This window comes from Salvelinus alpinus, chromosome 4, assembly GCF_045679555.1.
Source record: "Salvelinus alpinus chromosome 4, SLU_Salpinus.1, whole genome shotgun sequence".
Classification (NCBI taxonomy): domain Eukaryota; kingdom Metazoa; phylum Chordata; class Actinopteri; order Salmoniformes; family Salmonidae; genus Salvelinus; species Salvelinus alpinus.
Window position 1 is genome coordinate 79,294,144 of NC_092089.1, and position 27,835 is coordinate 79,321,978.

The 27,835-nt window shown below is 44.4% G+C and overlaps 1 protein-coding gene across 6 annotated transcripts in view; it reads left to right on the forward strand.

Moving 5' to 3' along the window:
• Positions 1–27,835, forward strand: part of pcdh19 (protocadherin 19) — a 105,620-nt gene that overhangs the window by 12,696 nt on the left and 65,089 nt on the right. The gene's annotated exons all lie outside the window — the stretch shown is intronic.

The window sequence follows — 27,835 nt, forward strand, 5'->3', positions numbered from 1 at the left end:
TAGCTCTGTCACGGTGAGCAAGCCCGGGCTTGAAACCCACTTGACTCCACAAGTCCACATTTCCCCGAGGTCTAGCTAGGACACTAGAGCACTGTTGTGATTAGTGAGGCTTTTGCTTTGTCCCCAAAAACATTTGTCATCACCTTGGCCCCAGGGCACCATCATAATCATTTGTGAGTCAACCACTGTTTTACTGGTTTCATTTCCAACCTACTGTATGAAGCTTAGGCCGAGCCTCATGGAATTATACTATTAGGATTTGAATAAGAGGAGAATAAAGAAGAAGAATAGAAAAGAGGAGAGTAAAAGACTTCATGTATAATAATGAGGATTTGATTTTAGGAGATTCATTATTGTTATTGGATTTGGCTTGTTGGTGTAGATGGGTCTCATCAACACCCAGTACAAGTATCAGGTCTGCTACAGTGGTTGTAGTATTCTACTTCAGATAGAGAGAGCTTTTTAGTCGTACTTCACTGACCAGGTATTTACTGAGAAAGAACATAGTAGTTAGGCAGGTAGTTAGGCAGGAAGCACCTATGTACAGTATTACTTGTTTGTTTTCAGGGATTCACTAAAAAAGAACCACTGGGCACCATTGGTACCAGGTAATCACCAACAGTAATGAATTGCACCCATTGTTACCACAGAATTTCCAATAAAACACCAGATAAATACCAGTGGAAAGAGTAGCATAAAATAAACTGCCATCAGCTGTCCCAGCAAGGACACACAGGTAGACTACACATAGCAGCAGACTGGTGCATAATATACAGTAGTTGGCCAAGAAAACAGTGGCAACGCTTCCCCAAAGGCTTTCTACCTGCAATTGCATTGTGTGTACAGTATTCCCTCTCCCGAGACACATGCAGCTCCAATAGACATCCCAGAGGAACCCCTGTCCATTGTTGAGAAGCAGCAGCAGCAGCTGAGAGATGTTTGGTTGACCTGCCTGTGGTTGTGGTTGCAGATGAAAAGACTAGAAGTCACTGGAGAATAGAGCCTTCTGCCATGTCTTAATTATACCAGATCAGTTGGTGGAGAGAGACAATTAGACAGTAAGCAATGGCCTTTGGCTATAATGTGTTTTTGAATTGGTAATGTGTATTACTGTGACTTGATTTTTCCTCCACCTGTGTTTCCAGAAAATGAATATAGCAGAAAGAACTAACTTATCTTGGGTATTGATTCAGTTTATGCTTATCCTTATGCGGGAAAGAGATTGAATTATATAAAATTGTTATTGGGTTTCATTATGGTGTTCAATGAAATGGAAAAAAGGGAGGCAGTCTTTTAACTCTAGTGTTAGACTTTCTGTGGAGAAACTGTAAGAAGACTATTATTCTCGAGTTCTATCGTTTTTATCAAATTTAGTCAAATCAAATCAAGCGTTATAGGTCACAAACACATGGTTAGCAGATGTTAAGTGTGGCGAAATGCTTGTGCTTCTAGTTCCGACAGTGCAATAATATCTAACAAGTAATCAAACAATTCCCCAACAACTACCTAATACACAGAAATCTAAAGGGGTGGATGAGAATATGTACATATAAATACATGGATGAGCGATGGCCCGAGCGGCATAGGCAAGGTGCAGTAGATGGTATAAAATACAGTATATATACATATGATATGTAAGATATGTAAACATTATTAAAGTGGCATTGTTTAAAGTGACTAGTGATCCATTTATTAAAGTGACCAGTGATTTGGTCTCAATGTTGGCAGCAGCCTCTCTGAGTTAGTGATTGCTGTTTAGCAGTCTGATGGCCTTGAGATAGAAGATGTTTTTAAATCTCTCGGTCGCAGCTTTGCTGCACCTGTACTAACCTCGCCTTCTGGATGGTACAGTAGCGGTGTGAACAGGCAGTGGCTCAGGTGGTTGTTGTCCTTGATGATTTTTTGGGCCTTCCTGTGACAGCGGGTGCTGTAGGTGTCATGGAGAGCAGGTAGTTTTCCCCCGGTGATGCGTTGTGCAGACCGCACCACCCTCTGGAGAGCCTTGCGGTTGAGGGCGGTGCAGTTGCCATAGCAGGCTGTGATACAGCCCGACAGGATGCTCTCGATTGAGCATCTGTAAAAGTTCGTCAGGGATTTGGGTGACAAGACAACTTTCTTCAGCCTCCTGAAGTTGAAGAGGCACTGTTGCGCCTTCTTCACCACACTGTCTGTGTGGGTGGACCATTTCAGTTTGTCTGTGATGTGTAAGCCGAGGAACTTAAAACTTTCCACCTTTTCCACTGCTGTCCCTTCGATGTGAATAGGGGGTGCTCCCTCTGCTGTTTCCTGAAGTCCACAATCATCTCCTTTGTTTTGTTGACGTTGAGTGAGAGGTCGTTTTCCTGACACCACACTCCGAGTGCCCTCACCTCCTCCCTGTAGGCTGTCTAGTCGTTGTTGGTAATCAAGCTCACTACTGTTGTGTCGTCTGCAAACTTGACAATGGAGTTGGAGGCGTGCATGGCCACGCAGTCGTGGGTGAACAGGGAGTACAGGAGGGGGCTGAGCACGCAACCTTGTGGGCCTCAGTGTTGAGGGTCAGCGAAGTGGAGATGTTGTTTCCTACCTTCACCACCTGGGGGGTGGCCCGTCAGAAAGTCCAGGACCCAATTGTATAGGGCGGGGTTGAGTCCCAGGGCCTCCAGCTTGATGATGAGCTTGGAGGGTACTAAGGGGTTGAATGCTGAGCTGTAGTCAATGAACAGCATTCCTACATAGGTATTCCTTTTGTCCAGATGGGATAGGGCAGTGTGCAGTGTGATGGCGATTGCATTGTCTGTAGACCTGTTGGGGTGGTATGCAAACTGAAGTGTGTCTAGGGTGGCCGTTAAGGTGGAGGTAATATGATCCTTGCGGGCAAAGTAGGTGTTTAGTTTGACTGGAAGCTTGACGTTTTCTTTTTATAGTCCGTGATTTCCTGTAGACCCTGCCACATACGTCTTGTGTCTGAGCCGTTGAATTGCGACTCCACTTTGACCCTGTATCTGCATTTTGCTTGTTTGATTGCCTTGTGGAGGGAATAACTACACTGTTTATATTCAGCCATATTCCCAGACATCTTTTCATGGTTAAATGCAGTGGTTCGTGCTTTCAGTTTTGCGCGAATGCCGCCATCCATCCACGGTTTCTGGTTAGGGTAGGTTTTAATAGTCACAGATGGTACAACATCTCCAATGAACTTCCTTATAAACTCACTCACCGAGTCAGTGTATAGATCGATGTTGTTCTCTGAGGCTGACCAGAACATATCCCAGTACGAGTGATCAAAACAATCTTGAAGTGTGGATTCTGATTGTTCAGACCAGCGTTGAATGGTTCTACTCACTGGTACATCCTTTTTGAGTTTCTGCCTATAAGACGGTAGGAGCAAGATGGCATCGTGGTCAGATTTCCGGAAGGGAGGGAGGGGGAGGGCTTTGTATCCATCGCGGAAGTTAGAGTAGCAGTGATCAAGTGTATTACCCCACGCGTAATGCAATCAATATGCTCATAGAATTTAGGTAGCCTTGTTCTCAAATTTGCTTTGTTAAAACCCACAGCTACAATAAATGCAGCCTCAGGATATATGGTTTCCAGTTTACATAGAGCCCAGTAAAGTTCCTTGAGGGCCGTCTTGGTGTCTGCTTGAGGGGGAATGCACATAGCTGTGACGATAACTGACGAGAATTCTCTTGGTAGGTAATATGGCCGGCATTTACATTTACATTACATTTAAGTCATTTAGCAGACGCTCTTATCCAGAGCGACTTACAAATTGGTGCATTCACCTTATGATATCCAGTGGAACAACCACTTTACAATAGTGCATCTAACTCTTTTAAGGGGGGGGGGGGTTAGAAGGATTACTTTATCCTATCCTAGGTATTCCTTAAAGAGGTGGGGTTTCAGGTGTCTCCGGAAGGTGGTGATTGACTCCGCTGACCTGGCGTCGTGAGGGAGTTTGTTCCACCATTGGGGTGCCAGAGCAGCGAACAGTTTTGACTGGGCTGAGCGGGAACTGTACTTCCTCAGAGGTAGGGAGGCGAGCAGGCCAGAGGTGGATGAACGCAGTGCCCTTGTTTGGGTGTAGGGCCTGATTTGATTGTAAAGAATTCTAGATCGGGTGAGCAGAAGACTTGAGTTCCTGTATGTTGTTATGATTACACCATGAGTCGTTAATCATGAAGCATACACCCCCACCTTCCCTCTTCCCAGAGAGTTGTTTATCTCTGTCGGCACGATGCATGGAGAAGCCCGATGGCTGAACCGATTCTGACAACATATCCCGAGACAGCCATGTTTCCTTGAAACAGAGAATGTTACAATCTCTGATGTCTCTCTGGAAGGCAACTCTTGCTCAAATTTCGTCAAACTTGTTGTCAAGAGACTGGACATTGGCGAGTAGTATACTCGGGAGCGGTGGGCGATGTGCACGTCTACGGAGCCTGACCAGGAGGCCACTCCGTCTGCCCCTTCTGCGGCGCCATTGTTTTGGGTCGGCTTCTGGGATTAGATCCATTGTCCTGGGTGGTGGTCCAAACAGAGAATCCGCTTCGGGAAAGTCGTATTCCTGGTCGTAATGTTGGTAAGTTGACGTCGTTCTTATATCCAATAGTTCTTCCTGGCTGTATGTAATAAGACTTAAGATTTCCTGGGGTAACAATGTAAGAAATAATACATAAAAACGGACTCGAAGCGAAGCAACCATCTCTGTCGGCGCCATCTTGTCCAATTCGTTTAGTGCTACATTGAACAAATTGATGGTAATTGAGTGCTAATTGAGGTAAATCCGCTTCCAGATGCTTCCATTCTGTTACTTGTTAGAGGACCACATAAGTAGCTATTGTATGCATACAGTATGGCATATGCAGTACAGTTCATTTTCTGGCTTTTTTTTGTTGGGCACAACAAAAGGCATTTCTGTGTCTGTGTCTTGAATTTGTTCCTCTCACAGTCAAGGAACTCCATGCTGTAAACAAAACCAAGGTAGCTAGCTACAGCAATATGCTAATCGCTAACTGTTTTGTGAGATAGCTAGAAATAGTCTACATTTTAATATTGTTTCAAGAGAGGCGATGGGGAGTGGTACTGGGTTCCATATTCCACATGCCTACACATCATCCCGCCCCCCACACAATCTCTTTCACATCAGGACAATATGCACAGAACACATTCAAACTTGTCATATTGAGAATGCAAAGTAGATGTCATGCTGTCAACACATAGTACACATCTGCTGTGCATGCCAATCACCTTCCATCTTCTATCCCCCCTCTTCCTGTCTTCTAATGTGCTGTCATCCTGTCTCCCTGAAACATATAGGCTGTATCCTAAAGGGCACCCTATTCCCTATATACATATGTGGGATCTTAATTTGATCACCCTGTTGTTGCAGGAAATTTGCTGCACACCAGCAAATGCTAACTTTTAGTGTATTCAAGTTAAAAAAACATTTTTTTGTTGTTTTTAACTAAAAATGTATCAACCCCTACAAAAATGTCCAGTAATTATATTGCACACAATAATTCACTTTTCCTGTTGCTGCAGGATTATTTTCCTGCTGTGAGAAACTGGTCAAATTAGGATCTTATATCTGGAGTACACTACTTTTGACCAGAGGCATATGGGTTATAGTCAGAAGTAGTGCACTATAAGGTGGATAGGGTAGGGTGCCATTTGGGACATAGACAAAGACTGCATCTTTGCCATATAAAATATAATGACATTCCCGAAGAGAACAATAAAGGAATTCCAAGCACATTGCCTTGCCTCTTACTAGAGTGTTGGGTCTGGTTTGAGTGGCACAACACAAACTCAAGCCGCTCCACGTTTAGTCTCTGATCTTCCATTGTAATCTGACTATCTAACCCCTCCCTCCATCTCACTTTCCTTTTTCTGAGAAAAACATCTGTCTCTTCTAATCTGGTTGCCTTCCTCTTTAAGCCACCAACCAATACATGTGACACATACAGTATGACGGGCTAATATGTTGCGAATTACAGAATTTGATATTTTCGAAGATTCCCATCGGGGCACCCGACTAGGGCTTTTGTATTTCTCTCAATTTCATCAACCTAATCCAATTAATCATCTCTGCATCCCGTACACAATAAAGTAAAGGTCACAGCATGCTGTCTCGGCAAGGGGCTTTGTGCTGAGGAGAAGATTCAGTCAGGTTCCAGGAGAAAGCTCCGATGAGGCATTTAAACACGTTCAATAAGAGACTTCTCAAAGCGCGGGAAGGAGAACACAGACAAATCAGGTAGTGGAAAAATGAAACAAAGATTTTACAGACTGGAAACTGACAGATCCTTGACTAGTTGAACTTGAAATGTTGTAATGTTAGTGTGTGTGTGTGTGTGTGTTTTATCTGTTGAAGGAGTTTAGGCAAAGCTTTGCGTGCTTTAATGTCTCCTCTTCAGAGGAATGTGAGAGAGTGAAGCGTCTTATCTGAAGCCCCTGATTGAGTAACTGGCAGATGAGCGTGGGAATTATAGCAAGAAAGGTTAGATTTGTGAGTGAGCCGAGGATTTGGGAACGTCTTGCTCTTTGAGTGTAATTTTATGCCAAGACAAATAAAGCATCAGTCAGTCTGACAGTCAGTTAGTTAGTCAAAGAACCAAGCAAATATTTCAACATTCATGCAGTCATTTCTATGTGTCAGCCAATGGTCATGTCGGGCCATTTCATTTCCGTTGACTGAAATGATGCTGTGATGAACTCTGAAATGGGTTGCACTGGAGCCTCAATGCACGAGTAACATTATCCTATGAGATGCTTTTGCTCATAGATATAGACCCTTTTCACACTACGGTCTAGCCAAGCTGAGCTGTACTGGGCTGGCCTGGCCTGGTTATGCATCCCACCATAATTCCTGGCACCTTGCTGCAAAGGACAATGTGAAAAGAAAATATCCAAGACAGCACAGTATGCTTCAGGTCAACACTATAGTGTGGAAAGGTTATCGTGACTGACAAGCCAAGGCCAGTTCAGTGTATATATAGCCTTGGCCCTTAAACACTATTCATTGCTTCGTATGTTGGGGGGGTACAGTAAATATGTCACAATAAGAGCCAATGGCAGCCTAATCAAGTCCCAGGCCGCCGCCCTCTTGTCAGGATCGGTGCATACAGGCAACAGCTGAGGTGTAAAAACATACAGTACATGAGTTACAGAGCCTGACATACGCATGTCACTATAGCCTGCCTACTACCATGTGTGATGACTGAGCAGCACTCTGCGCATCGGGGCCAGGGACACTGGACAGGGAGCAACGCCTGGAATAATGAGGAAAGGAAGGAGGAAAGGAGAGAGAGAGGGAAATGTAATTCTATTGTAAAGTACAGATAACGTTATTATACTGAAAGCCCCATCATTTGTTCAGAATATAACCCATATGAAACTGTACAGCAGAGAGAAATCATTTGTTCAGAATATAACCCATATGAAACTGTACAGCAGGAGAGAAAGAAAATGTCTTTCTTAATGTTGGTTCAGAAGGAATTCTGTGTGCTAAACGAAACATCCAGTCCAGGTCTGCAGCTCCAAATGGTGGATTGCACCTGAACATGTGGAAATACTGTAGTCATTCACCAGAATGCTTATTGTTTTTGCATGTGCACATTTCGCCTAGAAGCAATGGCGGTCCAACATTAAATATTATATGGTAGACTGTATGAAAAGGTAAGCACTAACTGTGCTTTGAAAACCGAGTCTAACTTTAAAAATAGAATGTTGAAAGGAAAGCACATGAATACCCTTAGTGGGTTAAAGTCCAGTAATTTAACAACAGGCATGCTACACAAGTGTCCTTGCCATGTGATGTTAATAAATGAATACTATGTTGTTGTACCCAAACCCCTGTCTAAAACAAAATCATAACACACTAATATAATGATACATTTTACAACCCATCCCAAGATGCAATTCACCTATTGAATTACTTTCTCACTTTTTCAATACATCATCCAGCACTCATGACTAGCAGATGAAAAACAACAACCTCAATTATAAATCCATATTATATATATTACTCAATTATAGCTTGACTTATACTTACTGTGAGCCAAGCCGTGATCCATTACAGATGGCAAAACACATTTTGTGCGCAAACGTAATGAGTTTCACAATGGCATCAGCGCATTACAAGTCATACATTAAACACGTAAACTAGCCGAGCTCTTCCATAGATCCCAGAAAGGCAATAAGGAGATAATGGCTTTGGGCCTGGACTGAAGGTATGACATTGGGCCTGGACTGAAGGTATGGCTTTGGGCCTGGATTGAAGGTATTACTTTGGGCCTGGACTGAAGGTATTACTTTGGGCCTGGACTGAAGGTATGACATTGGGCCTGGACTGAAGGTATGAGTTTGGGCCTGGATTGAAGGTATTACTTTGGGCCTGGACAGAAGCTATGACTTTGGGCCTGGACCGAAGGTATGCGTTTGGGCCTGGACTGAAGGATATGACTTTGGGCCTGGACTGAAGGTATGACTTTGGGCCTGGACTGAAGGTATGAGTTTTGGCCTGGACTGAAGCTATGACTTTGGGCCTGGACCGAAGGTATGAGTTTGGGCCTGGACTGAAGGATATGACTTTGGGCCTGGACTGAAGCTATGACTTTGGGCCTGGACTGAAGCTATGACTTTGGGCCTGGACTGAAGCTATGACTTTGGGCCTGGACTGAAGCTATGACTTTGGGCCTGGACCGAAGGTATGAGTTTGGGCCTGGACTGAAGCTATGACTTTGGGCCTGGACTGAAGGATATGACTTTGGGCCTGGACTGAAGCTATGACTTTGGGCCTGGACTGAAGCTATGACTTTGGGCCTGGACTGAAGGTATGAGTTTGGGCCTGGACTGAAGGTATGACTTTGGGCCTGGACTGAAGCTATGACTTTGGGCCTGGACTGAAGGTATGAGTTTGGGCCTGGACTGAAGGTATGACTTTGGGCCTGGACTGAAGGTATGAGTTTGGGCCTGGACTGATGGTATGAGTTTGGGCCTGGACTGAAGCTATGACTTTGGGCCTGGACTGAAGGTATGAGTTTGGGCCTGGACGGAAGCTATGACTTTGGGCCTGGACTGAAGGTATGAGTTTGGGCCTGGACTGAAGGTATGAGTTTGGGCCTGGACTGAAGCTATGACTTTGGGCCTGGACTGAAGGTATGAGTTTGGGCCTGGACTGAAGGTAGTAGAGACATACATGAGGGAAGAAGGCAAGAACGAAACCACCAAAAATAAATGGAGTGAGTGAAATGGACAGAGAGAGAGAGGGGAAAGGGAAAGAGAGGGATGATGTTTATTGCCGGGGAAGGGGGGACATCATTGCGCACCTTGTTAAGCCCTGCTAGCGACGCCGAGTCTCGGACGTAATTACCCATTTAAATGAGTTTCCTGCAGCCACTGTTTTTATTTTTCAAATTAAAGCCTGTGACACAAATATGCCATATTCGGTTTGCGATTCGCTGCAATCTCTGGTCTCTAGTAGATAGGCCTATACCTCCAGCATTTTAAAAATCTACTATTCTATGTTGTTTACCTATATCTCTGAGCATGTTTTGTCAGGATAAGTAGACCTACTGCATCCAGTGTTGGTGATGTTGGCAGTTAGAGGTACATGGTTAGAAAAAATGACCGCTTCGCTCAAATTCATAATGTCTTAAATACTGTAGACATATTTCTGTTCCTATCAGCATGGATGTATCTTAATCTCATCTTAATCTTGGGTAAGATTTTAAGTGTAGAATATTTTTTGGGGTCTTAAGCATCTCCTACGGCGCTCTGTCGGTGTGAGAGAAATCCAGTCTACTGCTGGCTTTACTTCCCATCTCATTTTTAAGAGAAGCTTTTGGACACCAGCACTGAGGGTTGCAAGAAACATAACACATTTTTTTCATATCATACACATTTCATGTGTTAGATTTCCTACCGTCTTCGGTGAAAAACGATTCAAATGAAGGTGGCGGTTGGTTGCAAAAGCATACCCAATAAAAGACGACTGGTCTCAGGGAAGAGCATTTGGTATCGAAGGAAAAAAATATTTTTGTCTCTCCTAGCCTCATCTCTCATTAATACAGATTTGTCTCCTACCTTTTTTTAAACTCCCGCAGTTCAATTAATGGGGTGGGAAAGGTCGGCCTACATTCCTCAACACAAGCTAGACAACTTGTTATTGCCGTGGGTTAAGGAGGAAAGGCTATTGACCTTTATACAGTGGCCTAGACTCAGAGTTTTTATGCCAGCAAAAGTGCTGGATAGCTAAGTCTGTCACTCATAGTGCAGGCTGAGGGACATTGAGGAATGGGTGTTTTGTTTGGAATGCAGCCTTGGTTTCGGATTTGGGGAAGTAGACACCCCTCCAATATGTTTGTCCCTGTTAGCGATAAGACTGACAAGGGACTTACAGGCTTTGAGTTCTCTTTGGGGAAATCTTGGTAAATTATCTTCCAAAGTGTGAGGAGCAACAAAACCTAACCATTCCCATCGTGGAAAAAGTAATTAATTATGACTTTATAATAACCACCATTATTCGAGTGCATAAAAATGTATTCAGTCCAAAATGCAAATGGAAAGGTATTAATTAAAATGTATGAATAGCTAGCTCTTCTTTTGGGCTCCCACACTCTCAGCTGAATTGCTAGTTACACCACCAGACTTCCCACCGCTCTGGCTGACAAGGTTTCTCACGACCTCAGCTTGAAGTGGTGATACTGTGTGGTAGTTAGAGTGATTGAGCGATGGGGGAGGGCCATGGTGAGAACACAACAATGCTCATTGTGAAGCAAAATACAATTTTTCCAGGCATCCAACTCAGACAACTAGGAGAGAATGACCTTTCCAAGTGTCCTGCTTTGCCTCCTTAAAACAAAGAGGAGGTAGGGAGGATGTTAGTTAGTTAGCATTTCTCCACCATCCGATTAAATGTCAACTTCTGCATGTGTAATTGTTGGATGGTACAGGAGAGAAAGAATGAGGGGGTAAAAGGGATAGAGACATGAACCAATTTGCTGGTGGGTGAAATGGACCCATTGTCTTGTTATCCCCGGCAGTACTAGGAAAATAGAAGATATGCGTCACTATATTATAGTCATGCACCTTAGGCATGACTGGTCGCCTATTAATGTCATTGAATCTGAATCTAATAAAAGATAGATGGCGTTTGGCTGTCCATGTCCATTTCCATTTCGGCACATTCCTGTTTTGGGTTTTGACCCTGAATGACCCTAAGTCAATTGAAGATAAATTAATTAGGCACTTCATTTCCTCATCACATGTTGTCTTACTTTAATGTCTGACTTTGATATCTATTAGAGCGAGCTGACCCAGAAAAACAGAATTGCATTAAAAACCACATGATAAAAAAACAAACAGCACATTACCTTGGTGTATTATTATCATATCTATCTTAATGGTATACCATACCTCCCCTCATTTCATAGAAACAGATTTACATTTGTTCTTCATAGACTTAGTATTATCAAAAATGTAGCATTAGCATAGCTAGTAGCTATAGGGGTAGTTTAATGAACATAGAAACCTGTTGGCAGGCTATAGACACAGCAACAGTAGCCTGTTGGCAGGCTATAGCCACAGCAACAGTAGCCTCAGAGGCAGACAGTGGTAGGCTGTGGAAACAGCAGGGCGGAGTAATTGTGCATTGTTCATCCCCAAAACAGGAGTCAGAGCATGTAATGAGCTGTAGCACTCTCCCCGCGCAGGCCGAATGGGCTATGACCGGCCATAGGACTCACAGGCCTTTCAGAGCTAACCCCCCCATGCATCTCTTTACCCCAAGCATTCCAAGTCACCATTGCCTCTTTCTCTCTCTGTCTTTGGTTCTCATCTCTCTTTTTCTTTTTCTTTCCCTGCCCCTGCCCCTACCCTCTTTTTTCTCTCCTCCCCTTTCCCCTTCTACCCTCATCCCTCTCTTTTCTCCCCACCCTATGTCACCAATGTCTCTGTCTCCATCTTTATTTCTCTCATCTTCCCCTTGCCCATACCACTACCCTCATCCCTCTCCTTTGTTCCCCCTTTCTTTCTCCTCCCCTTCCCTCCCTTTGTCCCCTGTCTAAAGAGATGGTGGGACCCCTAATGTGTCACAATGTGTCACAATGCCTCTAGCGTTTTCTGTTTGGAAGGCCCCATTAGGGATTCCTCTATTCTGCTGGCCCTAAAGAAACTAGAGAGAATAGCAGTAGTCCATTGACTGGGAGGGTCTGGGATACTACATTATACTATATAATACTACATTCTATTATATAATACTACGTTATACTATATAATACTAAATTATACTATATAATTCTACATTGTACTATATAATACTACATTAAAAAGCCAAACACAGAGCAGATGACTACAACGTTTAGGAGGAGAAATGCTGAAGTTATATGTATACGGATTTGCGCTTTAGTGTTTTGTATTGTATTTTTTTTTCAAAGGCTGTTTTGCATTTTTTTTTCTGGTTTTCCCTGAAAGCGATTCAGGTGGGCCTGTTTCTCTCTGATTTGTTTTGCTTGGATTAGGCTTCTGAGAGAGAGAGGAGAGACGGGGGATAGGCATCTTGTTTCTTGTTTATGCTCATATCTCGTTTCCTGGGAGGCGGAGGAAAGACAAGAACGTCTGCCTCTTGTTTATATATTAAATAGGTCTATATACTCTTGGTTGAGCATGGAAGCAGTAAACAAGTAATGGTGATAATAGCTATGATTGTGAATTCATAAATATACCATCATTAACCAGTCAGAAACCAACTATAACTATAGCACCATTAACCAGTCAGAAAACAACTATAACTATAGCACCATTAACCAGTCAGAAAACAACTATAACTATAGCACCATTAACCAGTCAGAAAACAACTATAACTATAGCTCCATTAACCAGTCAGAAAACAACTATAACTATAGCACCATTAACCAGTCAGAAAACAACTATAACTATAGCACCATTAACCAGTCAGAAAACAACTATAACTATAGCACCATTAACCAGTCAGAAAACAACTATAACTATAGCTCCATTAACCAGTCAGAAAACAACTATAACTATAGCACCATTAACCAGTCAGAAAACAACTATAACTATAGCGCCATTAACCAGTCAGAAAACAACTATAACTATAACACCATTAACCAGTCAGAAAACAACGATAACTATAGCACCATTAACCAGTCAGAAAACAACTATAACCATAGCACCATTAACCAGTCAAAAAACAACTATAACTATAGCTACATTAACCAGTCAGAAAACAACTATAACTATAGTGCCATTAACCAGTCAGAAAACAACTATAACTATAGCACCATTAACCAGTCAGAAAACAATGTTCGCAGGTCCAGCAGCCAGTGTCTGTGGAAACACAATAGGAAGTAAAGCTTTGAGTTTTTGCTCACGTCCAACGTTTGACAACCCGCTGCACAAGTGGCCGAGTTAATGAATGAAAGCTTCTGGGCTCTGACGTGCTGAGCCGTTCTGGGCTGTTCTGAGTACAGTGCTTACAGCAGGAGCCCTAAGCTCACTTACTCCCCTCTGCTTTGGCAGCTGTTCCCAGACCTGCCTTACGGGGAAGGAGTGGAGATTGTGACTTATTTTGCTTGCTGTAGTAACGATTGGGATTTAATGTTCCCTCTGGGGAGTATAGTAGAAGGGTCACCATGGAGTTGTGCTTGGGTGATCTGATCACACCCACCAGTGCTGAGGGATCATTATCCACACACACACACACACACAGACACACACACACACACACAGACACACACACACACACACACACACACACACACACACACACACACACACACACACACACACACACACACACACACACACACACACACACACACACACACACACACACACACACACACACACACACACACACACACACACACACACACACACACACACACACACACAGCTACAATGTAATTGTGGGAAAATGAGGTGCATCTGGTTTTCAATCACAACCATCTTAATCTGAGCCACGTCACACTCTAAGCATTTCATTTTGGGTGTGTCATGACATGAGTCAAGACATTGTGCACTCTAGGCTTTTTACAAGTTCCATGAGTAATGGTTTTGCACATTGCGGGGAAGGGATAAGTAACAAATCATTACTTTCTGCTGTTTTCCTACTGCACAGCCCTGGTCGATGTACAGGTGTAGGATCTTAATTTGATCATTCTTTTGTTGCTGAGAATTTTCCTGCACCGCAGGAAATGCAGATGGGCTTTGTGATTTATGCAGATGGGCTTAGTAAATTCACTGAAAATACTCACTAACACATGGTTATATTGACAGTATTGCACTTTTCATGTAGCCTACTTTTTTTGCCAGTTAATAGCCTAACCACCGATCAAGCAACATTATGGACTTAACGTTCAAATCCTGTTACTGCAGGATTATTTTGATCTGACAAAAGAGGACACATTAAGATCCTACACCTGTAGCAATGTTCCCTCGAGTATAGAAATCACATCCTCGTAAAAACTCAGATTCTAGTTTCAGTGGTGTTCAGATGCCTTGTTCTTCTTCTTGTTCTTCTTTTTCCTCCTTCTTCTGCTTCTTCTTCTTCTACAATAAACAATAGCCTCTCCTGTGTGTGTGTGTCTACTTTTCCTTTGTGTGTACCACAGCTAAGCCAGGCCAAATACAGTACTGGGAGGAAGTTAGAATTAGAAATGGGGAGTGGCACTCTGACTTTTCATCTGTTTGTGCTCCTTAGTAATGATTATTTCCCCCCTCCATCCACTAAGCCCCCCAGATTTGGCCTTGTTTTGCCTGGGAAGCAGCAAAAGTCAACTGGGGGATAGTCAGGGCAGCAGAAGCCTCGCCACGGCTGGCTGGCTGAATGAGAGGCTTGTCTGGCTGGCTGAGAGGCTAAGCTGGGTGGCAAAGAATAGGAGAAAAAGAGACAATGGGTTGTTGGAAGGCCAGCTGGGGAGAGGAGGGAGGGAGGAGGAGGAGGGAGGAGGAGGGGTAGGGTTGGGATGGGATGGGACAAGGCTTGGCCGATCCTGCTAGTACCTGGGTGGCCGGGGACCAGCAACAGACAACAGAGCAACATAATTCTATTATTCTTAATATTCTAATAATAGCCCTAACCCTTTTCTGATCTCCTTGTTCTGGTTGGTTGGTGCTTGGTGGCCCAACGCCAAACAAGGCAAAGCAGCAGCTTTCATGAGCAACGGCTAGAAAGCTTACTTTTGGTTTAATTTGGAAGGACTAGGCCTAATCCAGACTAAGTCTCTTAAAGCTGCAGCTTCCCCTCAGCGGGATTACCAGGTGGCGTCTTTAAACGGATAAGGGGCTGCTTATCACCGCCTCCCTCAACACTTCAGCTGCCTCCCAAATTACACTGTATTCCCTATTTAGGGCCCATAGGGCTCTGGTCAAAAGTAGTGCAGGGAATATGGTGCCATTTGGGACACACACTTCTAATAGCAACTTTTTCAAATATGGTGGGAAGATGGCAACGTCATAGAATGGGGCTAGTTTAATGTGTGTTATTTGTGTCGTCGTGATTAGGCCATCTGACATTAAGTTGATAATCGGGATAACAACAATTTAGAGTTTTTTAATCCTCTGAAGTTCTAAAGGCATATGGATTTTAACGTAAGCACAGACACGCAGGCACACACGCACACTCACACTCACACTCACACGCACGCACGCAAGCACGCACGCACACACACACACACACACACACACACACACACACACACACACACACACACACACACACACACACACACACACACACACACACACACACACACACACACACACACACACACACACACACACACATACATACACACACACACACAAACACCACTGAATTAAGGCAGTAAGTAAAATCTGACTAAATGTAGCAGCAGAATGGCATGTCCAGCTGTTCTGTTTAAGCTGTACGGTTCACGCCTTTATAATCACTTACAACTCACGCACTTAGCAACTCAATTTGACACGATTGCCCAAGCTTTTATGAAAAGGAAAATAAGGATTTAAGCTCAAATGTGAATGCATAAATACTTGAATGTCAAACCGGATCAAAGCGGCATTCTAAAGTTAGCACATTCGCTTAAAGTTGATCTAATTACTTCTGGATACTTGTTTACGAGGTGACACCTTCTGACTCGGTTTACTAGTACCTGGCTGCACCTGACTCAAGCCGTCTCCCTCTCTCTCTCTTTGTCTCTTTGTCTCTCCCTCTCTTCCCAGTATTAATTAATTGCGATAAGAAAAAGTAAACACAAACAAACAACATCAGACTTTAACTACTGAACGTAGAGCACAGTGTGGTCCTAGAGCCGTGGTTGCACCCCAAAGGCAAGAGGTAGAGAGAATCAATTTCAGTTGATGTGAATTCACAGCTAGTCCGCTCCCTGGTAATGACCCTCAGAATTCAATCATAGATCCATTTTCACTTTGTTAGATGGAACCCTACAGTATTTGCTGTCATAATAGGTTTTCAATATCGATTTTTGGGAGGGGGGGTTGGTTAACAAATTACCAATTTTGAGAGGTAAAACGGAAGCTAGGTCATATAATATAGATCTTCAATACCCACTCCTCTCCTCACCCACTTTCTCCCCACTCTTCTCTCCCCTCATTCTCTCTACCACCCTCTCTTTCCCATTCCCCATGCAGTGTGTATCCTCACTATACAGTAGCATTAATTATTGCCATCACAGAGTCCCTGTAAACCACACTGCTAATTAGATTGGATTGAAGGGACAGTCCTGCCATTCCTCACCAGCCCACATGGGCTACGTTCCAAATGGCACCCTATTCCCTACATAGCCCTATGGGCTCTGGTCAAAACTAGTGCACAATAAAGGGAATAGGATGCCATTTGGGAGAGAGGGAGAGAGACAGATAGAGTGAGAGAGAGAGAGAGAGAGAGAGAGAGAGAGAGAGAGAGAGAGAGAGAGAGAGAGAGAGAGAGAGAGAGAGAGAGAGAGAGAGAGAGAGAGAGAGAGAGAGACAGAGACAGAGACAGAGACAGAGAGAGAGACAGAGAGAGAGACAGAGAGAGAGACAGAGAGAGAGACAGAGACAGAGACAGAGACAGAGACAGAGACAGAGACAGAGACAGAGACAGAGGAGAGAGAGACAGAGACAGAGACAGAGACAGAGACAGAGACAGAGACAGAGACAGAGACAGAGACAGAGACAGAGACAGAGACAGAGACAGAGACAAAGACAGAGGAGAGAGAGGAAGAATGTGAAAACATTGTTGTGTAATGCTTGTTCCTAATTACCTTATTACAGAGTCTCTGTCGTTTTTTTTCTGTACTACCTCACCACCACGCCATAGATGTTTTAACAATGGGATGGTATGAAAGAGGAATTTTCAAAGATTTGAGAAATTGCCCATCAATGCACAGTAGGGTCAGAGGAGTGCCACTGATGTCAGATCTGTTGCATCTCACGGCGAGCGAGTTAGTACAGGAAGCGATATTTCTCAAAGCTTCCCACGTAAACTGAACGGGGGCAGTCGGAGCACTCTTTTGGCTGGCGTGCTACTCTTGCAATGAATCTAAGCGGGGCCCAATTATTCTACTTTCTAAGGAAGAAATAAATAGAAAGAAAGAAAAATGCATGGCTTCTCTGAGTGCTTTTTGATAATCTCCAACGAAGGAACTCTGACAGTGTTTTCTTGTTCTGTCAGAAGGACTAGCCTAGGCCTCCAAATCATCTTTAGATCTCCCAAGGTTTTCCTCTCTTTCTTTTTTTAATGTTGTTTAGATCTGCTCTGTAATAAAACAACTTTCCCCAGTGCATGGTACATTAGTTTGCTCAGGGAGCCTCATGAAGCCTGTCACTTGAGCCAGAAGACATAAAGGAGGTTTTAGATGACCACGGCCTTTGGGCTATAACAGTCTTGATGGCTACACAGCACTGCCATATTTTTCACAGCGTGCTATTGTAAATGTTCAGGTGCTAGGAGGTGTACTTATTCACTGGAATAGCCCACGCTGTTATTATTCTCCTGCCGCTCAGTTTTCACTTTCTATTTTCCTAGGCCCGCAGCTCAGCTCTGCAGTTTCCTTTCTCTCTCTCTCTTTCTGCGTTACAGTGTATGTTGTCGCCAGTCGAGTATAAAGGGGAATGTAAAGTTCTTCAATCGTGTGCAGATTTCTACCCATTTTCATTGAATTAATTCACAAGATTACAAGTAAAAGCACATTAGATATCTACGGGGTAAATAAAAGGATTCCTCTATCCCTTATAGGATATCAAAATACATCAGCCTGCAAGGAATAAAATAGCCTGTTAATCAGGAAGCCATGAATAAGGAGAAGATGAATGTCATTATCCTGCCATGGCTGCTGTGTTGAGACAAAGACTCACTTCACCCAATCTTGCATCAGAATGGATAAACATCAACCCCCAAGATATGTTCTCAGCAGATAACCACTGACAGTGTGTGTGTGCAGCATAGCATACTATACACCCACACATACACACACACACCTACACACACAGGCTGATAAGCCAACAACAATTACGACAAGTTGTTTACGGCGGCAGAACAGAAGGATTTCAGCTCATCGTTTCAAGGAAGTCAAGGTGTGGAGGGTTCAAAGTGTGGAGAGGTCAAGCTTTGGAGTGGTCAAGGTGTGGAGAGGTCAAGGTGTGGAGATGTCAAGCTTTGGAGAGGTCAAGGTGTGGAGATGTCAAGCTTTGGAGAGGTCAAGCTTTGGAGAGGTCAAGGTGTGGAGAGGTCAAGCTTTGGAGAGGTCAAGGTGTGGAGATGTCAAGCTTTGGAGAGGTCAAGGTGTGGAGAGGTCAAGCTTTGGAGAGGTCAAGGTGTGGAGATGTCAAGCTTTGGAGAGGTCAAGGTGTGGAGAGGTCAAGGTGTGGAGAGGTCAAGGTGTGGAGAGGTCAAGCTTTGGAGAGGTCAAGGTGTGGAGTGGTCAAGCTTTGGAGAGGTCAAGGTGTGGAGAGGTCAAGGTGTGGAGAGGTCAAGGTGTGGAGAGGTCAAGCTTTGGAGAGGTCAAGGTGTGGAGTTGTCAAGCTTTGGAGAGGTCAATGTGTGGAGAGGTCAAGGTGTGGAGAGGTCAAGGTGTGGAGAGGTCAAGCTTTGGAGAGGTCAAGGTGTGGAGATGTCAAGGTGTGGAGAGGTATCGTATTAAAGGCATGCGACTGACTTCATTATGTCGAGGAGGTAAAACACAGGCAGCTGACATAGTCAAGCCGTAAACAAGATGCTATCAGGTGTGCTAGAACACCGTGGCCTGGTGACTCCTGCCTCCCTGCAGTATGTAGCAGATCCACGCAGCTCCAGGACTACAGTATGGATACAGGGTGTCCGAGACTGTAGTATGGAGACAGGGTGTCTGGGACTGTAGTATGGAGACAGGGTGTCTGGGACTGTAGTATGGAGACAGGGTGTCCGGGACTGTAGTATGGAGACAGGGTGTCTGGGACTGTAGTATGGAGACAGGCGGTCTGGGACTGTAGTATGGAGACAGGGTGTCCGGGACTGCAGTATGGAGACAGGGTGTCCGGGACTGCAGTATGGAGACAGGGGGTCCGGGACTGTAGTATGGAGACAGGGGGTCCGGGACTGTAGTATGGAGACAGGGGGTCTGGGAGCACAGTATGGAGACAGGGGGTCTGGGAGCACAGTATTGAGACAGGGGGTCTGGGAGCACAGTATTGAGACAGGGGGTCTGGGAGCACAGTATGGAGACAGGGGGTCTGAGAGCACAGTATTGAGACAGGGGGTCTGGGAGCACAGTATTGAGACAGGGGGTCTGGGAGCACAGTATTGAGACAGGGGGTCTGGGAGCACAGTATTGAGACAGGGGGTCTGGGAGCACAGTATTGAGACAGGGGGTCTGGGAGCACAGTATTGAGACAGGGGGTCTGGGAGCACAGTATTGAGACAGGGGGTCTGGGAGCACAGTATTGAGACAGGGGGTCTGGGAGCACAGTATTGAGACAGGCCTTCTGTTGTTGTTGTTTTCTGTGATCCTGGCTTCCCTCTCTCTCTTTAAAAACCTGTTTGCTCCCAAAGACAGGGCCTAATACAAATTAAATTAAATCAAGTTTGTGTAGGCTAGGCTAATCCCTGTGTTTATCAGCGGGTTGGAATCCCCTCGTGAGCGAGCGGGTCAAGCGCACTGCATCTGGCCTCCTATCGGCCCCTAGGCGCGCTCTCAAGCTGCTCAGCCATTCCCTGTTCGCTCCCAGACTGAAGATGACAGCAGGCCCCTACTCGACCCCCCCCCCCCCCCCGAGAGTGTGTATGTGGGGATGTGAGTGTGGGTGGGTGGGTGGCTGGTTGGTTGTGTATGTGTGTTTCTCTCCAAGTGTATGCATGCTCCTATATGTATATTTAAAACCTTTGCACTCCCCTAGCCCCGTTGTCAGGTAAAGCTCTATCCTATCACTACATTTAGTAGCAGCCTGGGGAAATACATTTTATAAAGCTCTATCCTATCACTACATTTAGAAGCAGCCTGGGGAAATACATTTTATAAAGCTCCATACGATCACTACATTTAGAAGCAGCCTGGGGAAATACATTTTATAAAGCTCTATACGATCACTACATTTAGAAGCAGCCTGGGGAAATACATTTTATAAAGCTCTATCCTATCACTACGTTTAGAAGCAGCCTGGGGAAATACATTTTATAAAGCTCTATCCTATCACTACCTTTAGTAGCAGCCTGGGGAAATACATTTTATAAAGCTCTATCCTATCACTACGTTTAGAAGCAGCCTGGGGAAATACATTTTATAAAGCTCTATCCTATCACTATGTTTAGAAGCAGCCTGGGGAAATACATTTTATAAAGCTCTATCCTATCACTACATTTAGAAGCAGCCTGGGGAAATACATTTTATAAAGCTCTATCCTATCACTACGTTTAGAAGCAGCCTGGGGAAATACATTTTATAAAGCTCTATCCTATCACTACGTTTAGAAGCAGCCTGGGGAAATACATTTTATAAAGCTCTATCCTATCACTACGTTTAGAAGCAGCCTGGGGAAATACATTTTATAAAGCTCTATCCTATCACTACGTTTAGAAGCAGCCTGGGGAAATACATTTTATAAAGCTCTATCCTATCACTACATTTAGTAGCAGCCTGGGGAAATACATTTTATAAGCTCTATCCTATCACTACATTTAGTAGCAGCCTGGGGAAATACATTTTATAAGCTCTATCCTATCACTACATTTAGTAGCAGCCTGGGGAAATACATTTGCTTATTGAAATAAGGTGGTTGAACTAGAATAACATGGCAGTGTGAATGACATTCCCTGTAGAGATGTGAGAGATAGAATGCTGTTGTTATGACTATAATGCCCTGGTGGCAGCCTGTCATGGCCGCTGGTGGCAGCCTGTCATGGCCCCTGGTGGCAGCCTGTCATGGCCCCTGGTGGCAGCCTGTCATGGCTCCTGGTGGCAGCCAGTCATGGCCCCTGGTGGCAGCCTGTCATGGCCCCTGGTGGCAGCCTGTCATGGCCCCTGGTGGCAGCCAGTCATGGCCCCTGGTGGCAGCCTGTCATGGCCCCTGGTGGCAGCCAGTCATGGCTCCTGGTGGCAGCCTGTCATGGCCCCTGGTGGCAGCCTGTCATGGCCCCTGGTGGCAGCCTGTCATGGCCCCTGGTGGCAGCCTGTCATGGCCCCTGGTGGCAGCCTGTCATGGCCCCTGGTGGCAGCCAGTCATGGCTCCTGGTGGCAGCCTGTCATGGCCCCTGGTGGCAGCCTGTCATGGCCCCTGTTTACCAAGCTGTTACTTGGCTGTACAGATGTGTGAGTGACGTGCTAGAGGAGGTATTGTGACTCCCGTCAATCCCACCCCTAGCTGACAGCTGCCTAGAAAGGCCAATCTGAAAAATGAGGGTCAGATGTGCCTCACATGTAACCACCGGCACCAGGGGGGCTCAGAGCTAACTAGGGCCTTCCGTTACTGGATGGGAGCCGTGATTGGAACAGCCCTGTTGTGGTTAGAAGCCACGGATAGTAAATACACATCTGTCTATTAAAGGCCCCCCTCTCTATGATTCAGTAGTTAGCAAGCCACCATATCACATCCACCATTCACCTAACCCTATCATATCCACCATTCAACTAACCCTATCATATCCACGATTAACCTAACCCGATCATATCCACCATTCACCTAATCCTACCATATCCACCATTCACCTAACCCTATCATATCCACCATTCACCTAACCTTATCATATCCACCATTCACCTAACCCTATCATATCCACCATTAACCGAACCCTATCATATCCACCATTCACCTAACCCTATCATATCCACCATTCACCTAACCGTATCATATCCACCATTCACCTAACCGTATCATATCCACCATTAACCTAAACCTATCATATCCCACATTCACCTAACCCTATCATATCCCCCATTCACCTAATCATATCATATCATATCCACCATTCACTTAACCCTATCATATCCACCATTCACCTAACCTTATCATATCCACCATTCACCTAAACCTATCATATCCACCCTTCACCTAATCCTATCATATCCACCATTCACCCAACCCTATCATATCCACCATTCACCTAACCCTATCATATCCACCATTCACCTAAACCTATCATATCCACCATTAACCTAAACCTATCATATCCACCCTTCACCTAATCCTATCATATCCACCATTCACCCAACCCTATCATATCCACCATTCACCTAACCCTATCATATCCACCATTCACCTAAACCTATCATATCCACCATTAACCTAAGCCTATCATATCCACCATTCACCTAACCTTATCATATCAACCATTCACCTAACCGTATCATATCCACAATTCACCTAACCCTATCATATCCACCATTCACCTAACCCTATCATATCCACCATTCACCTAACCCTATCATATCCAACATTCACCTAACCCTATCATATCCACCATTCACCTAACCCGATCATATCCACCATTCACCTAACCCTACCATATCCACCATTAACCTAACCCGATCATATCCACCATTCACCTAACCCTACCATATCCACCATTCACCTAACCCTATCATATTCACCTAACCCTATCATATACACCATTAACCTAAGCCTATCATATCCACCATTCACCTAACCTTATCATATCCACCATTCACCTAACCGTATCATATCCACCATTCACCTAACCCTATCATATCCACCATTAACCTAACCCTATCATATCCACCATTCACCTAACCGTATCATATCCATCATTCACCTAACCCTATCATATCCACCATTCACCTAACCCTATCATATCCACCATTCACCTAACCTTATCATATCCACCATTCACCTAAACCTATCATATCCTCCATTCACCTAAACCTATCATATCCCCCAGTCACTTAACCCTATCATATCCCCCATTCAACTAAACCTATCATATCCCCCATTCACCTAAACCTATCATATCCCCCGTTCACCTAAACCTATCATATCCACCGTTCAACTAACCCTATCATATCCACCAGTCACATTAACCTATCATATCCACAAGTAACCGAAAACCTATCATATCCACCATTCACGTAACCCTACCATATCCAACATTAACCTAACCCGATCATATCCACAATTCACCTAACCCTACCATATCCACCATTCACCTAACCCTATCATATTCACCTAACCCTATCATATACACCATTAACCTAAGCCTATCATATCCACCATTCACCTAACCTTATCATATCCACCATTCACCTAACCATATCATATCCACCATTCACCTAACCCTATCATATCCACCATTAACCTAACCCTATCAAATCCACCATTCACCTAACCGTATCATATCCACCATTCACCTAACCCTATCATATCCACCATTCACCTAACCCTATCATATCCACCATTAACCTAACCCTATCATATCCACCATTCACCTAACCTTATCATATCCACCATTCACCTAAACCTATCATATCCTCCATTCACCTAAACCTATCATATCCCCCAGTCACTTAACCCTATCATATCCCCCATTCAACTAAACCTATCATATCCCCCATTCACCTAAACCTATCATATCCCCCGTTCACCTAAACCTATCATATCCACCGTTCAACTAACCCTATCATATCCACCAGTCACATTAACCTATCATATCCACAAGTAACCGAAAACCTATCATATCCACCATTCAACTAATCCTATCATATCCACCAGTCACATAAACCTATCATATCCACAAGTAACCAAAAACCTATCATATCCACCATTCAACTAATCCTATCATATCCACCATTCAACTAATCCTATCATATCCACCATTCAACTAACCCGATCATATCCACCATTCAACTAATACTATCATATCCACCATTCAACTAATCCTATCATATCCACCATTCAACTAATCCTATCATATCCACCATTCAACTAATCCTATCATATCCACCATTCAACTAATCCGATCATATCCACCATTCAACTAATCCGATCATATCCACCATTCAACTAATCCTACCATATCCACCATTCAACTAATCCTATCATATCCACCATTCAACTAATCTTATCATATCCACCATTCAATTAATCCTATCATATCCACCATTCAACTAATCCTATCATATCCACCATTCAACTAACCCTATCATATCCACCATTCAACTAATCCTATCATATCCACCATTTAACTAATCCTATCATATCCACCATTCAACTAACCCGATCATATCCACCAGTCACCTAAACCTACAGTGGCTTGCGAAGGTATTCACCCCCCTTGGCATTTTTCCTATTTTGTTGCCTTACAAACTGGAATTAAAATAGATTTGGGGGGAGGTTGTATCATTTGATTTACACAACATGCCTACCACTTTGAAGATGCTAAATAATTTTTAATGTGAAACAAACAAGAAATAAGACAAAAAAATGAAAACTTGAGCGTGCATAACTATTCACCCCCACAAAGTCAATACTTTGTAGAGCCACCTTTTGCAGCAATTACAGCTGCAAGTCTCTTAGGGTATGTCTCTATAATCTAGCCACTGGGATTTTTGGCAATTTTTCAATGACAAACTGATCCAGCTCCTTCAAGTTGGATGGGTTCCGCTGGTGTACAGCAATCTTTAAGTCATACCACAGATTCTCAATTGGATTGAGGTCTGGGCTTTGACTACGCCATTCCAAGACATTTAAATGTTTCCCCTTAAACCACTCAAGTGTTCCTTTAGCAGTATGCTTAGGGTCATTGTCCTGCTGGAAGGTGAACCTCTGTCCCAGTCTCAAATCTCTGGAACACTGAAACAAGTTTCCCTCAAGAATTTCCCTGTATTTAGCAGCATCCATCATTCCTTCAATTCTTACCAGTTTCCCAGTTCCTGCCGATGAAAAACATCCCCACAGCATGATGCTGCCACCACCATGCTTCACTGTGGGGATGGTGTTCTCGGGGTGATGAGAGGTGTTGGGTTTGCGCCAGACATTTTCCTTGATGGCCAAAAAGCTCAATTTTAGTCTCATCTGACCAGAGTACCTTCTGCAGTATGTTTGGGGAGTCTCCCACATGAATTTTGGCAAACACCAAACAAGTTTGCTTATTTTTTTCTTTAAGCAATGGCTTTTTTCTGGCCACTCTTCCGTAAAGCCCAGCTCTGTGGAGTGTATGGCTTAAAGTGGTCCTATGGAGATACTCCAATCTCTGCTGTGGAGCTTTGCAGCTCCTTCAGGGTTATATTTGGTCTCTTTGTTGCCTCTCTGATTAATGCCCTCCTTGCCTGGTCCACGAGTTTTGGTGGGCGGCCCTCTCTTGGCAGGTTTGTTGTGGTGCCATATTCTTTCCATTTTTTAAATAATGGATTTAATGGTGCTCTGTGGGATGTTCAAGGTTTCTGATATGTTTTTATAACCCAACCCTGATCTGTACTTCTCCACAACTTTGTCCCTGACCTGTTTGGAGAGCTCCTTGATATTCATGGTGCCACTGGCTTGGTGATGCCCCTTGCTAGTGGTGTTGCAGACTCTGGGGCCTTTCAGAACAGGTGTATGAGATCATGTTACAGATCATGAGACACTTGCACACAGGTGGGCTTTAGTTAACTAATTATGTAGGTAATTGGTTGCACCAGATCTTATTTAGGGGCTTCATAACAAAGGGGGTGATGTGAGAACATAGCGAGATAGAGGCTCTCATTTGTGAGACAGGAAAGTGCATCAGTAGTGGTGCTGCACAACCAGTGTATACAGGTACTGTGTGTGTGTGTGTGTGTGTGTGTGTGTGTGTGTGTGTGTGTGTGTGTGTGTGTGTGTGTGTGTGTGTGTGTGTGTGTGTGTGTGTGTGTGTGTGTGTGTGTGTGTGTGTGTGTGTGTGTGTGTGTGTGTGTGTGTGTGTGTATATGAGCCTCTTAACCCCTGCACTCACGTCCTGGCTAGTGTCCACCCTCACCACCCGTCTGGCCACAATGGCCATCCCAAGCCCAGTGTGTAAACATGACTTGTTTGAGTGAATATTCAGGGAAAGCAGGATTAATGAGCACTGATAAAGTTCCACCTGTATACCAGTCGGCCGCTGCCTCCCCTATTTGCCAGAGTGGCTCTCTCGGCCTTGTCTGGAGGCAGACTGTGTGTGTGTGTGTGTGTGTGTGTGTGTGTGTGTGTGTGTGTGTGTGTGTGTGTGTGTGTGTGTGTGTGTGTGTGTGTGTGTGTGTGTGTGTGTGTGTGTGTGTGTGTGTGTGTGTGTGTGTGTGTGTGTGCGGGCGTGCGTGCGTGTGCGTGTGTGTGTGTGTGTGCGTGCGCGTGCGCGCGTGTGTGTGTGTGTATGTATGTATGTACGTGTGTGTGTGTATGCGTGCAGACTGTTACTCCCTTAGTGTGTTTGTGTGACTGATTCCTTATCCAGTGTCAGATTAAAGCATGTCAATAACACGACCCACTCAATCCATCTCAGAGTGCATCCGCTCGCCGAGCCTCCCAGTCTGTAATGAGCTGCCGCAAATCTTCATCCAACAAAAATGTCTGCGAAGATGCCTTGTCATTCTGATGAAGACAGGGACCGGAGAGTGAGAGTGGGAGTGAGAGAGAGAGAGAGAGAGAGAAAGAGGGAGAGAGAGAGAGATCTTTATTATGGAATATGAAACGACAACCCAACACGGCAGCCGTCTGCCTGCTAGATATTTGGTGAAAACATAGCCCCTTGAGGTACATCAGATATGTTGGGGGAAAGCATAGCCCCTTGAGGTACATCAGATATGTTGGGGGAAAGCATAGCCCCTTGAGGTACATCAGATATGTTGGGGGAAAGCATAGCCCCTTGAGGTACATCAGATATGTTGGGGGAAAACATAGCCCCTTGAGGTACATCAGATATGTTGGGGTAAACATAGCCCCTTGAGGTACATCAGATATGTTGGGGGAAAGCATAGCCCCTTGAGGTACATCAGATATGTTGGGGGAAAGCATAGCCCCTTGAGGTACATCAGATATGTTGGGGGAAAGCATAGCCCCTTGAGGTACATCAGATATATTGGGGGAAAACATAGCCCCTTGAGGTACATCAGATATATTGGGGGAAAACATAGCCACCTGAGGTACATCAGATATATTGGGGGAAAGCATAGCCCCTTGAGGTACATCAGATATATTGGGGGAAAGCATAGCCCCTTGAGGTACATCAGATATGTTGGGGGAAAACATAGCCCCTTGAGGTACATCAGATATGTTGGGGGAAAGCATAGCCCCTTGAGGTACATCAGATATGTTGGGGGAAAGCATAGCCCCTTGAGGTACATCAGATATGTTGGGGGAAAGCATAGCCCCTTGAGGTACATCAGATATGTTGGGGGAAAACATAGCCCCTTGAGGTACATCAGATATG